The sequence below is a fragment of the Callorhinus ursinus genome, unplaced genomic scaffold (assembly GCF_003265705.2).
Source record: "Callorhinus ursinus isolate GAN/ISIS: 27379988/994484 unplaced genomic scaffold, GSC_fseal_2.0 scaffold3, whole genome shotgun sequence".
In the NCBI taxonomy this organism is placed as follows: domain Eukaryota; kingdom Metazoa; phylum Chordata; class Mammalia; order Carnivora; family Otariidae; genus Callorhinus; species Callorhinus ursinus.
In genome coordinates, this window is record NW_027397065.1 from 89899892 (window position 1) to 89912651 (window position 12760).

Consider the following 12760-nt stretch of genomic DNA (forward strand, 5'->3'; position numbering starts at 1 on the left):
AGGCATCCAAATCGGCAAAGAGGAAGTCAAACTCTCACTATTTGCCGATGATATGATACTGTATGTGGAAAACCCAAAAGACTCCACTCCAATACTGCTAGAACTCATACAGCAATTCAGTAAAGTGGCAGGATATAAAATCAATGCACAGAAATCAGTGGCATTCCTATACACCAACAACAAGACAGAAGAGAGACAAATCAAGGAGTCGATCCCATTTACAATTGCACCCAAAACCATAAGATACCTAGGAATAAATCTAACCAAAGAGGCAAAGGATCTGTACTCAGAAAACTGTAAAATTCTCATGAAATAAATTGAGGAAGACACAAAGAAATGGAAAAGCGTTCCATGCTCATGGATTGGAAGAACAAATGTTGTGAAGATGTCAATGCTACCTAGAGCAATCTACACATTCAGTGCAATCCCCATCAAAATACCATCCACTTTTTTCAAAGAAATGGAACAAATAACGCTAAAATTTGTATGGAACCAGAAAAGACCCCAAATAGCCAGAGGAATGTTGAAAAAGAAAAGCAAAGCTGGCGGCATCAGAATTCCAGACTTCCAGCTCTATTACAAAGCTGTCATCATCAAGACAGTATGGTACTGGCACAAAAACAGACACATAGATCAATGGAACAGAATAGAGAGCCCAGAAATGGACCCTCAACTCTGTGGCCAACTAATCTTTGACAAAGTAGGAAAGAATGTCCAATGGAAAAAAGACAGTCTCTTCAACAAATGGTGTTGGGAAAATTGGACAGCCACATGCAGAAGAATGAAACTGGATCGTTTCCTTACACCACACACAAAAATAGACTCCAAATGGTTGTAAGACCTAAACGTGAGACAGGAGTTGATCAAAATCCTAAAGGAGAACACAGGTAGCAACCTCTTTGACCTCAGCCACAGCAACTTCTCCCTAGAATCATCGCCAAAGGCAAGGGAAGCCAGGGCAAAAATGAACCATTGGGATTTCATCAAGATAAAAAGCTTTTGCCCAGCAAAAGGAACAGTCCACAAAACCAAAAGACAACCGAAAGAATGGGAGCATATATTTGCAAATGACATATCAGATAAAGGGCTAGTATCCACAATCTATAAAGAACTTATCCAACTCAACACCCAAAGAACAAATAATCCAATCAAGAAATGGGCAGAAGACATGAACAGACATTTCTGCAAAGAAGACATCCAAATGGCCAACAGGCACATGAAAAATTATTCAACATCACTTGGCATCAGGGAAATGCAAATCAAAACCTCAATGAGATACCACCTCACACCAGTCGGAATGGTTAAAATTAACAAGTCAGGAAACGGCAGATGTTGGCGGGGATGCGGAGAAAGGGGAACCCTCCTACACTGTTGGTGGGAATGCAAGCTGGTGCAACCACTCTGGAAAACAGTATGGAGGTTCCTCAAACAGTTGAAAATAGCGCTACCCTACGATCCAGGAATTGCACTACTGGGTATTTACCACAAAGATAGAAATGTAGGGATCCGGAGGGGTGCGTGCACCCCGATGTTTATAGCAGCAATGTCCACAATAGCCAAACTGTGGAAAGAGCCCAGATGCCCATCGACAGATGAATGGATAAAGAAGAGGTGGTATATATACACAATGGAATATTATGCAGCCATCCAAAGGAATGAGATCTTGCCATTTGCAACGACGTGGATGGAACTGGAGGGTGTTATGCTGAGTGAAATAAGTCAATCAGAGAAAGACCTGTATCATATGACCTCGCTGATATAAGGAATTCTTAATCTCAGGAAACAAACTGAGGGTTGCTGGAGTCGGGGTAGGGTGGGAGGGATGGGGTTGCTGGGTAATAGACATTGGGTAGGGCATGTGCTATGGTGAGCGCTGTGAATTGTGCAAGACTGTTGAATCACAGATCTGTACCTCTGAAACAAATAATGCAATATATGTTAAGGAAAAAAAAAGAAGAAGATAGCAGGAAGGGAAGAATGAAGGGGGGAAAATCTGAGGGGGAGACGAACCGTGAGAGACGATGGACTCTGAAAAACAAACTGAAGGTTCTAGAGGGGAGGGGTGTGTGGGGATGGGTTAGCCTGGTGATGGGTATTAAAGAGGGCACGTTCTGCGTGGAGCACTGGGTGTTACACACAAACAATGAATCATGGAACACTACATCACAAACTAATGGTGTAATGTATGGAGATTAACATAACAATAAAAAACTTAAAAATAAAAAAAGAAAGAGAATTCAGAAATCTATAGCTCTAAAATTCATTGGAATGAACAAATATTTGACATTCCCAAGATAGAGAGCGAATCCTAGAGATTATGCCATTAAGCTACAGCTGGATTGTTATTTGTCTGCAATTTTAAATCCTGGCTGTTAAAATTAATTACATTCAAGGAGAGTTTATCAGAATAAAAGTCTCAGATGTGATATTCTTAGTCTCTGGAATTAAAGTGGCACCCATGAGCCAATAGATCACATTGAAAACAGCCAGGCTCGCCGTTTCGAGTTCTTTAACAGACTTATTCTGATTGTAACAAAAACACCCATAAATCTATGCACATATATATTGATCTTGGCTTCCTCTTAAAAATGACTCTGTCCTAGTAAGTTGGCATATTTCATAAACAAACCAACAAATTATTGATCTATCATATACTCTAAAAGTCCTATGAAGAATCTAGGTTGCTTTTAAGTTCATACTGCACCTAAGGGAATGAGAAACTCTGAAATGAAAAATAGATATTTAAAGAGAAGCATGGAAGATACATAGCTGTGTCTTTCTGCTGCTTTCTGACCTCCTATTGTGATTCAATCTGTGGGTACCACAGCCCACAATGTATCTACTGATACCGCAGTTCGTACATCAGTGCTGTTTCTTCCAAGAGGCTGCGGTAATTAAGTTACTACACTTAATAATTTCTTTCTGAGAAAGCCTGTCTAGCTATTCCTTTGCTTAAACAAAAGAGGTGTAGATTAATGTATTTGTGGGGTATGCTCTATTAAAGTCTCACAGTAGAAGTAGGTAAAAAAAGAAAAACATTGTTTTTATTAACCTAATCTAAAAAGGATATTACTGTGAAATATTTTATTAACAAAATTAAAATGGTAACTGATACATGAATTCTGGTACTGAATGAAAGGAGGATACCTATCCATCTTTTCATCAGACAGGTTTTTCATAGGAGTGAGACGGGCTCTGGCAGAGGCTCAGGACGCTAAGACAACATTGATTATTGATTATAAAGATTGCAATTAATATGAGGAGAGTCACTTGGTTTTTGCTAAAAGCTGGGGTAAAGTTGTAGGGTCTAGACCTGTTTTTGAAAATCATAGTTATTATTATTATTATTTTTAAGACTAATCACTGTCTTCCGTCCTTGGGAAACGGGAAACAGAAAGTCAAATGCAGGCAGATGACTGAATAGCTCTTAATGTATGTTAGAGCGTGGTAAGTGACGGGAAGCAAAAGAATTCATGGAGCCCAGTCAGGGTGCTGGGGGACTCTGGGGTGGGGTGGGCAGGTGACAACACAATTCAGTGTGGTCAGGGTAGAGGCGCTTGGGAGGGAGACATGGGAGCAAAACCTTCAAGCAGGTGAAATGTCAGCCATGTTTCAAGAAAAGGTGACCATGGCAAAGACATGGGAGAGCAGCGTGTGAGGTCTGGTCAGGGTCGTCAGGGGCCAGTGTGGGTGCTGACTGCATGAAGGAAAGCAGTAGGAGGGAAATCTGAGTGCTAGGCTGCACTGAGGGCATTTTGGAGGCACCCGGACTGGCCAGTGCAAGGGCTTCAATGTACACGGAGCGACATGCAGAGCTTTGTCTGTGAAGGGTCCAGCAGAGAAGCAGGAAGGACACTTGGGAGCGGCTGCAGGCACCCAGATGCAGGTGGTCATGGCCCACGCCTGCGTCCCATGTGGGTGAGAGTTCCGGGTGGTGACAAGGGGTCAGATTCTGAGGATAAGGGTGGTTGAGCCAAAGAGGCTCCCTCACCTCCTGGTTGTGCGGTGCTAGGGAAGAGGGGTGGGGATGCCATCAAGCTTTCTGTTGTGAGCAGCCTCAGAGTCAGGAGTGCCCTCTGCTGAAGGAAGGGCCACAGAATAGGTCTGGGCCCAGGGAGTGGGGCGGGGACTGGGAAGCTCAGTTTTGGTCTTGCGCATTTTGAATGAGATGTCTGTCAGACATCGGGACGGGAGTGAGGAGTGGGCACTGGGCTGTCTGGGGTTCAGGGGCGGATTCCAGCGGGCAGCAGCTGGGTGTCCTGAGTGTAGAGGCACATTTAAAGCCAACAGAAAGGGTGAGGTCGCCATGGAAGTTAGTGTAGAAGTGTGTGGATCCTGTGAAACATCTTTGAGATCTCAAATCTAAACACATTCACACAAAATCAGTCATATTTGTATGTAATAAGGAATTTACCAAGCTATATGGTTTATTTGGGATGATGCCTGCTATTTTTCACATGTGTAAACATAAAGCAACCCAATATCCATTTCTAGCACTTAACCTTCTGCAAGGCAAACATGAACACAAGCTCCTAGGAACTCAACGGTGAGAGGAGTTAGGTTCTTTTAGGCCGGCATATATGGGCTAGGCCGAATCCCAGGATATTCCACACAGATATACACAGTTCAAAGAATGAACTTCATTAGATAAAATAAAGTAATTTTATGACTTACAATGGCATTGAAAGGAATAGTTTCTCACATCAGATCAGACTTCATTTTCCGGGGTGGGTGTTTCCTTAGCAATATGTCCATGGGCAAAACATTGAAGCCTGCCTCTAATTGTCAACTACTTTGGCTATGGAAAAGAGTCATAATATTTACGTCAACTAAATTGTAGTAGAAATAACCATTTTCAACTTTCACTATTACTTTATCAGTTTGTCTTTGATAAATGTTTAAAATTTAGAAACATTTTCATAGTAACAAAATATAAGATGTTTTGGTTATTATTTAGGTATTGATTTGTAATTATTTCAAAGGCTCAAGGTCGGGGAATATGGTGGGTAGATTATAGATATCTTGATAATTGAGATAGTTTTCACAAGCTACACTGTATTCATTTGCATACATTCTCTATGCTTACTATAAAAACAAGATTGTTCTCTAAAGATTGAATACAGAACATTCTATATTCCATTATGACATAAGTGTTCAACATGTTATTCAGAAATTCTGTATTTTGTCAGTTCACTCAGTGTATCAGTTTCTGAGGAGGTTATGTTAAAATCTACACTCTGATTGTGAATTTATCCATTTCTTGTAACTTTTTTACTGTTCTGCTTTTTATAGTTTCTGTTAGGTATGTACAGATCCAGGAAAGCTGTATCTTTTACCTGGAATGAAATTTTTATCATGATGTAACGATGGCCCGCTCTGTTGCTTAAAAGTCTGTTTTGTCTAGCATAGATTCACCAACTTCTGTTTTGTCACTACTTGCCTGATAGGAGATTAGGGCTTTGGGAGGGATTGTGTTTTTGTTTATTTTCTCTATTTTTGACTTTTTGTTTTAATGGGAAATCCCCGTGTTTTAACAGGAAATGCAACCCATTACATGTATTGTTCTCACTAACTGTCTTAGGTTGGATGCCCAGCAGCAGCCCCTGGAGGGGAAGGAGGTTGAACAGACGTGGGGATGAGCTGGATGGAAGGTCAGTTTAGCTCAGTTCTTTGAGGGACGTACGGAGAGCAGAGAAGCCGAGCTCAGAGCTGTCCCGTCGGGAGCCCAGAGCTAGACCACGGTATAGTCACACAGCTATTGTTCACTGGCAAAGTGCTGCCTGTTACTGGCAGGAGGATGAGACGGAGGTCACCCACAAGGACATCCTGGTCTCCGCACAAGGGTGGCTCTGAGTGGGGGAGGCAGGGGTGTGGGCTGCAGGTGGCAGGGTGAAAGTCGTGAAAGGGTATGTGAGATTGTGGCCAGAGATCCCACATTTTCAGTCACACTGATACGTTCTTCCACTGTCTTCTGTATACTCTATTTCTTACCGTTTTGCTGTTTTCCTCTGCTTTTTCATATCTGTAGGATCCATTTATCTATCATTTATCTGTCTATCATATAATTATCCATCTATTTTTTTCCAGACACAAGTTTGAAACTATAAATTACTTATATTTTAAGTAATCTTAAATGATTAAAATACTCATGTAACTATGTCTAAAGTTAATCAATATAATAAATAAATATAGCAAATCTCCCCCTAACTGATAATTGGTGAGAGGTACATAGGAAGATGTCATTCTGAACAACCTCCCCATTTTGGGTGTCATTGTTGTGTAGTATTTTATTTTCAGCTTTTAAAAAAATTGGGAAATAACTTCATGTTATTATTGTGTTTTTTTTTTCCAAGATAATGGTTACTTAGATTTATTGGGGGAAAAAAGGTCTTTGTTTATTTGATTATTTTCATTTCTCATATTCTTACTCGTCTATCTTTATTCAATTTCCTCAAAATTCATCCTTTAGAAATTCCTACAGAAAAAAATGTATGGCCTGGATGCTTCCTTTGTTTAAAAGATGCCCTTAGGGCACCTGGGTGGCTCAGATGGTTAAGCGTCTGCCTTCGGCTCAGGTCATGATCCCAGGGTCCTGGGATCGAGTCCCGCATCGGGCTCCCTGCTCCTTGGGAGCCTGCTTCTCCCTCTGCCTCTCTCTCTCTCTCTGTCTCTCATGAATAAATAAATAAAATCTTTAAAAAAAATAAATAAAAATAAAGAAAAGATGCCCTTATTTTGCTCAACTTTACTGAGTACATGATTTTATACTGAGACATATTTTCTATCAACTTTCGTGTTACCATCCGATGGACTGCGGACTCCAATAATTACTGCTATTGTCCGGTATGTGTTCAATGTCACAGTTTAAATATTTTAGTTTATATTTTATAAATTTAATGTATTGGCTTTTTTCCCCCCAGTACTCCAATTCCAATACCCCGCAATCTGTTAGCTTATTTTACTAATGCTTTAAAGCTCAGAAGAAATAAATTCACTGTGCTTGATGCACCCTGCCGCATGTGGGGACGGCTGTGAGATGAACAGTCACCTCCGCTCCAGCCCCACCGGGGTCACAAGTCTCCATACATCCGTAGCGTGGGTCCTTCGTGTGCTGTCAGAAGAGAACGTTTTCCCCTCTCCGTAACTCCTGAGAGAGCTGTGCCTGGGTTCGCCTGCAGGAATACATTATTGTGAGCTCAGAGAGAGAACTCCATGATGCCAATGAGAGAATTTTTTTTAAAAATATTTTATTTATTTATTTGACAAAGCGAGACACAGTGAGAGGGGGAACACAAGCGGGGTGGGGGGTGTGGGAGAAGGAGAAGCGGGCTTCCCGCGGAGCAGGGAGCCCAATGTGGGGCTCGATCCCGGAGCCGGGGATCATGACCCGAGCCGAAGGCAGATGCTTACTGAGCCACCCAGGCGTCCCCCAGTGAGAGAATGTTTAAAAACCACTTCACTTGTCTCTTGGAAATCAGTAAGAACAAACTTTTAACTGCACAACCTATGTGAGAAGATAAATACTCCTCAAGTTACTGGTTTGAGATGAAATTGGGGATAATGAAACAGGAAAATAAAACAGCATAAATAAATACAAAAAAAAAAAAACCCACAGAAACAAATGCACATGATAAGCTTGGGCATGTTGGTGAAGTAGCTTGTAAAAAGAAGTGACTCCCCACCCCCCAGTTTAAATATAATTAAAATACATATTTCAAAACATCTTGAAAGAACTTATGGGTGGCCATTCCTAGATTCAGCTATACATATACATGACGAACATAGTTAAGGGGGCATAATATCCCCAGTAGTAATCTTGTGAAGATGGGTGTGGATCTTGGGTATGTATTAGGTTCTCATATACATTCTTTTCTTACCTATTAATAAATGGAACTCAACTATCTAAACTCCTGGAGCTCCCAGGTTTCTTTCTGATAGGACCCTATGAATATTTACTCTTACAAGATCTTTGTTTAAAGGCTTAAACTGAATAAAATTCTCAGTCAAGACTTTTCAGCTATCAGAATTATTCCAGTCTGCTCCAAATGTGATTTATTAGTATTATTAACTTACATGCTTATTGCTTTTATTACCACTAATAATATGATCACAATGTGAGGTTTTGGTTTTTATTTAATTTCATTTATGAAAAAAAAAAAAGGACAAAGAAAAACCCTGACCTTTCTTGCTGTCAAGCCTACCAACTTGTTAAATAACAATTTATTTAAGCTTTCTGGAATTTTTCTCCATGGCAACTACAAATATGAGTTTCCTATGTGATTATTTTGTATGAGAACTATGTGGATTTCAAACACAGATATTCTATTATTCAGTACATTCACATTTTTTGTTACATTTGGAAAAATGTGTTAGCAATTTGGCAACCATTTAAGCTTTATTCAGTTTTTGGATTTTTGACTAAAAGCTCAGAGTCTTGTGCTACAGACATTACCGTGGGAGCTGAAAGTACCCTGAAGCACGTCACATCACTCGGTGAGCATGTGGCTGTCTCCTACCTGCACTTGGTCATAATTCCTGGCTCCCTTTACTTAGAAACCTCGCTAGAAGCTAGTCATGAGAAAGAGAGTCCACCTTTATTGAGTGATGCCAGGTACAGGGGGTTTGAAAGCCTAGAAAACAGAAGGAAAGTGGATCATTTCAGTGTTCTAAACTCTCATTTGACTATTAGAGGAAATCCATGGCGAATAAACTGCAAGTGACCAGTGAAGGGATTGGTGCATTTGCAAAATGAAAGTCTTTATGAGTAGGAGCATGGAACAATAGAATTCACTTCTTTTTCTTTTATTATTGTTGAATGAAACAGTCAAGAGCCTCTGCAGAATTCTTCTGTTTCCTGCTGCTACAAACCCTGAGAATCCCCAACATCTGACATTGTGTGGCAACTGCACATTTGATACATTGAAGGTCACCGTTTGTGGAAAGCATTGGTGCAGATAAAGGCTACAAAGCCCAGCAAAAATTTCCCTTGCAGTTGGCTACTGTCAAAGGTCAGTACTAAGACTCACGTGTATCTTTCTTTTAAATTTGTTTCTGCCAATTTCATGGGCATGTGATAGCCTTCCAAACTTGTTTCCATTTTCATTTTTGATTGTTTATGAGGCTTACACCTTCTTTTTAAGTGTTGCTCTTTGTTCTTGGTATTTCCTTCTGTATATGCTTTTGTATCAATCACTTCTGAGCACTTATCCAGGGGAATTTTTAGCTTTGTCTTTTTTAATTGGTTCTTTATTTTTTTCAGTACTCTTTGTTCTGTTGCTTTCCTTTTCTTATTGGAGTTTTTAAAAATTTATGTGTTTATTTTTGTGGGAGTGTAATTGACATGCAATATTATATTAGTTTCAGGCGAATAACAGCATGTTTCCACAGCTGTATACATTTCAAATTGTTCACCCTGATGTGTGTAGTTACTCTGTGTCTTTCAACCAATACACTTGCCCCTAGTGGTCAGAGTCCAGAGAAAGATAAGTTGTCTGGGACATTGGGGAGTTCTGATTACGACTTCTAAGACCAGCGGTGTTTGGAACTGTCGATATGTTAACCGTCCTCAAGCTTGTTATTCTTTTCCTAGACCATGCTGGCATTGAATTCACAGGACCTGTTCTTCTTGGTAAGTTCTCTTAAGTAGGAAACGTCTCACCAAGCCCTGTGGATCGACTGTGAATGCTCTTTCAGTCACTATAATTTATGTTTCCTGATCTTACTCTACCTATTTTCCTCTGTAACATGTTGCAAGGTCTTACTATATTAGCTTAGGTTTCAAAGCCAAAAGAGAAGGTTTAATCTTGCAATTTGTGTGCCGTATTCTCCAAGGAAAAAGTTCCTCACAGCAAGAAACAATGAGACTGTTTAAGATCTCTCTCTACTTCTGGACAAGGGCAGATTAATTCAGTATAATGTTGAGTTAGAGGGAGAAATATTAAGCCTGAAACAATCTCAGAAGTCCCTCAAGACTGACCTAAATGTGTAATTTGTGTTTTCCCTGCTGAGCGCAGCCAAAGAAACTCATTTTTTTCTGTGATGAATATCATCCAGTCTCTGCTTCCTCCCAGCCTCTGACTCATCTGTACTTTCAGTCAGGTACCTAAGAAAACACACATGCTCTCCTTTCTGTTCTTTAACAGATTTTTATCACCAGTATTTGCGCCCGTCTTCTTTATATTTTTAAATGGGTTCTTTATATTTTTTTCATTTTTATATTTTTTTATATTTTTTCATTAAGCACTGCTGCTTTGTATGGCTCAGAAGTAGGACTGATGTCTGCTGGTGCAAAGGCAAAAGATTGCTTGTGCCTTGAGTCCTCGGCGTCGATTTTAAACTAAAATGAACCAAGAAATAAGAAAATGCTTAAGTGGGAAGAAACAATCACGATGACCTTCCTGTGTTACTGTCGGCCTGTTTTTGCATGTGGCTGGATGACGGTCTATCTATCATCTGTTGCAAATGCAAAGGGAAAGCCCAGCTCACAATGAGAACTTAAATGGAGATTCTTAAACAGGTGATGTAAGGCAATGCTTGAAACAGTAGTTACTTAGTGAGTGCATCTGACTCATTAAACTGTGGTCCCAAGCTTCACTGTACTCGGGACGGTGCATATAAATTAGAATAGCATTTTTCACTGAATCTTGCTTCACAGTATCTAGCATATGCAACATTTGGCATGAAGATTTTCACTAATTGAACATTCACTAAATTCCTCTGGGTCAGATACCTTTTTTCAACAATATGTAAAAAAGACCTTTACACTTTGTTCTTTGTAGAAATAATAAAACAAATTCCTGAACAGAACTGAGCTTAGATTTTGCAATAAGCTATGATAAACTTATTTTATATACATATGTATAAAAACTGTGGGAAAATACAGAATGTTTCTATTCTCAACTAATTTGAACAGTATTATTTTGAGTCCTTAAGTGGAAATAAACGTAATTATATAAATTAGGTGCCACTTTTTCATGAGAAAATGTAATGCAGTCTTCCTTAATTAAAAAATACTAAAAACAAATTGTGCCGTAAAAACCCGAATTAAATTTACTTCTGCATAAAGTTATGTCCAAATAAATAAGAAGAATGCTGATATTTGGATTAAATAAGATTAAAATGTAGCAATGCTTTAGAAAGATCTCTGAGTGTTCTCTGTGTCATCCAATCAATTTCAAATTTTCTTTTTGATGGTAACACACAGGTAAATTCCTAAGGTCATATTTTATGAAGCTATAAATGTGTAAATTTCTTGGCCAGAAAGTGGTAAGCTAACTCAAGCAATATCTGAATTTTCTAAGACTCTGGAGTAAACCATGTCATGTCATTTCCTTTGTCCTCAACTTCATTTGTTTACCTTTGGTGATGTTTTGTCTTTAATGCAGACTCACATTATAATCAAAAATAAATCTTCTACAAGGAGACAGATTTAGAAAATAAGTCTCCATAGTTTCAAAGAGGCTGAAGATTTCCACCACCAGAAAAATGATCAAATCTTTCCTTTTTCAAGCAGGATTGTCCTGAGGCCTGAAGAGTTCACATGGTTATCTTCTTCCAAATATCTCCTAAATTGTCATCTAGGCCAAAGTTTGTGTATGATTAGACTGCAGAGCCTTTGGATCTAAGTGTTTACTGTATTCATTCATCCAGAAATAAATACTTGAAGTATCTCAGTTTGTGAATGGCCTCTTGCCTGTTCAATTGTTCACAATTTTTTTTTTTCTATTCTTTTTATTGCTTAGAATTTCAGTCAAACGCTTGAAGACATTCTCTGGGATGTTCCATTCTCTCAGTAAGTGTCTTCAAAAAGTGGTGGCTTGACGTACTCGCTTTGATGAAGTTCACTATTTTTATACAACATTAAAAGCACCGCTTTGGAGATTTCTGGCCGAGTCCTTCTCAACAACATGTGTGGATGTAGCAGGCAAAGATTTGCTGTAGGGTGTGAGGCATCTATCCTCACCAAAGAGGCAAATCTAGGAGTCTGTGGTAGACACCCTTGGCTCTGTATTGAGGCTTCGAGTAGCTTGATTTTTCACTAACCTGATATTTTCCTGGCGAAAAAACTTTTCTTAGTTTGTAAGATATTAACATATGTGAACTTTTCAAAATATAAGAATTTGTCTTTGATGCCACTTGAGTTTCTTTAATAAATGAAAAGCAGGAGTCGGTCCACTCAACTCAACAGTCTTCTCAGTCATAACCTGGAGGGAAGTGATATTGCTGTCATTTGTCCTGTGACCTGCTACCAGGAATTAGTAGAGATGTCGATGGTATTATAACTCACTTCATCATTCAGCAGTGGCCCCGACTTCTTGGGTCACTCATTTATTTATTTAAGAAACATTTGCTAAGTGTCTAAGAGGTTCTAGATACTGAAGATATAATGATGAAAAAGAAAATGCTTGCTTTGAATAGCCTCATGAACCATATGTTCTGATATGGGAAGAAAGAATGAAAAACCAAAACTTAACATGATTTCTTGCAAAATGCAACCGAGAAGAATTTAGTTGAGTAGAAAGATAGGAAGTGAAAGGGGTGGGGTTGGGCTGGCCAGTTTGCTATTTCCATCTCCTTTCTTTGCTCTCAGACGCAAAACAAGGCATGCCCCCCAGAACATGTGTCTACACAAACGATTCTCTGCGTGTGGTTTGTTTTGTTTAGCTGTGGCAGCGAGAGATTCAAAGAGGCTTCATAAAATCATTTGGGACTGAAGAAAATTTAGGTTTCGGTAGCATATCCATTGCTTCAACCTGATTGC

At 39.4% G+C, this 12760-nt stretch overlaps 1 long non-coding RNA gene across 1 annotated transcript; it reads left to right on the plus strand.

Annotated features, from left to right (window-relative positions):
* Positions 1-5216: 5216 nt before the first annotated feature.
* On the plus strand, positions 5217-11636 carry LOC141371541 (uncharacterized). The gene is made up of 5 exons (XR_012376575.1): positions 5217-5302; positions 5582-5651; positions 8825-9008; positions 9590-9628; positions 11513-11636. It is a non-coding gene; the product is annotated as an uncharacterized lncRNA (long non-coding RNA).
* The last annotated feature ends 1124 nt before the right edge of the window (positions 11637-12760 follow it).